Source organism: Octopus bimaculoides, chromosome 25 (assembly GCF_001194135.2).
Source record: "Octopus bimaculoides isolate UCB-OBI-ISO-001 chromosome 25, ASM119413v2, whole genome shotgun sequence".
In the NCBI taxonomy this organism is placed as follows: domain Eukaryota; kingdom Metazoa; phylum Mollusca; class Cephalopoda; order Octopoda; family Octopodidae; genus Octopus; species Octopus bimaculoides.
In genome coordinates, this window is record NC_069005.1 from 6529379 (window position 1) to 6531443 (window position 2065).

The window sequence follows — 2065 nt, forward strand, 5'->3', positions numbered from 1 at the left end:
AACAAATCCGCCTGTCCCTCCCCTACCCCCCTCCAAAAAAGAATTAGGCCTGTGTAACACAATTTTTGTCCTTGAATACCAACTGTCATTTCCTATTTGCTGACCCCTGAGGAAGTATAAAAAAAGGGCTAATATTTCGTTCAAACTTTGCTTTTGTTACAGTCATTCAAACCCCAAAGAATCCCTCTCCTCAACACATGGCTATGATGCTCCCCCACTACTCCTGCTCATGATCAGAGATGCACATATTGTCAGCCACTAAGGGACATGCTCAAATGGTTACGGCCAAGCAACTGACAAGCAATTCTGTGGTATTGAACAGAATATTTGCTATAACGATATTTCTGCTTTAGCAACTCGGCATTGAATCTATCTGAAATGTAATGGAAAATAGGTGAGTTTTAAAACATTGACGTCCAGGTCATGAAAGCAAAGTTTGAAAGGACTAGCGGTCATTTCCTTTCATTTCTAGACAGAAGCAAATAGGAAATAACTCTTATTGACCAAAGACAACAAATAAATCTGTGGTATTGAGCAGAATATTTGATATAACTGTATTTCTGTATCAGTAACTCAGCACTGAATCTGTCTGAAATGTAATGGGGGAAAATAGATCAGTTTCAAAACATTGATGTCCAAATCACAAAATAAAGTTTGACTGGAACAGCAGTCATTTCCTTTGATATCTCGGTAGAATAGGAAATAACACTTACTGACCAAAGACAGAAAAACAAAAAAGAGTTTGTTACACAATGGAATTATTATTATTAAGGCTGTGAGCTGAGGGAATCCTTACTGTTCCAGGCAAAATTTCTTCCAGCTTTTTTGACATTTTGAGTTCACGTTACTGAAATCAACTTTGCTTTTGGGGATTAATAACATAAGTGCTGGTCAAGTACTGGGGTTGATTACTTTGACCAGTTACCTTCTCCTTAGCCTTGTGCCAAAATTTGAGACCATTATTATTATAAGGTGGCAAGCTGACAGAATCCTTAGTAACTCAGAATAAATGCTTAGCGGCTCCACCAAGGTCGATGAATAAGTACCAGTTGAGTACTGGGGTCAATGTAATCAACTGGCCTTGTTCCTGTTATAGAAAAATCATGATTCTTTTCTACTCTAGGCACAGGGCCCGAAATTTTTGGAGAGGGGACCAGTCGATTAGATCGATCCCAGTATGCAACTGGTACTTAATTTATCGACCCCGAAGGCAAAGTCAACCTCGGCGGAATTTGAACTCAGAATGTAAAGACAGATGAAATACTGCGAAGCATTTTGCGTGGCATGCTAACGTTTTTGCCAGCTTGACCCCTAATTATTATTATTAAGGTAGCAAAAAAGGCAGTGAGTTGGCAGAATCGTTAGCACACTGGACGAAACGCTTAGTGGTATTTCGCCCGTCGCTACATTCTGAGGCCAACTTTACCTTTCCTCTTTTCAGGGTCAGTAAATTAAGTACCAGTGAAACACTGGGGTTGATATAATCAACTAGTTTGCACTGCCACAAATTTGAGGCCTTGGTGCCTCCAGTAGAAAGGATTAAGGTAGCAATGCTGGTTGAATCATTAGCAACTTGGACAATGTGTTTGATGACAGTTCTGCTGGCTTTTTGAAATCTGAGTTCAAATTCTGCCATGGATGACTTTCACCGTTTTGGGCTCAATATAATCGACTAGCCCCGTCCCCTAAAATTTCAGGCTTTGTGTCTATAGTAGAAAGGATTGTTGTTGTCGACATCCATCAGATTCAAATTCTACTAAGTTTTTTTTTTTCCCCCCCTTTTTCATCCCCTCGCCCCACACACACACTACATTTAGGGCCTCGTGCCTCTGATCTGATAGAAGCTGTGATGGTGGTGGTTGTTAACGGCCTTGGATTAAGAGAATCATTAGTGTGTTGGACAAAAGGCCTTACATTTGCAGATTTTTTAAACTTTCAGGCCTGGGTTCAAATCCTGCCAAGGACAGCAACCGTCTTTCATTCAGCCCAAAGAGATGATGATGGTGGTGGTGGAGGGTGGGGAGGCCCAATAAAATGGAGTACCAGTCAAGTACTGAGGTCAATG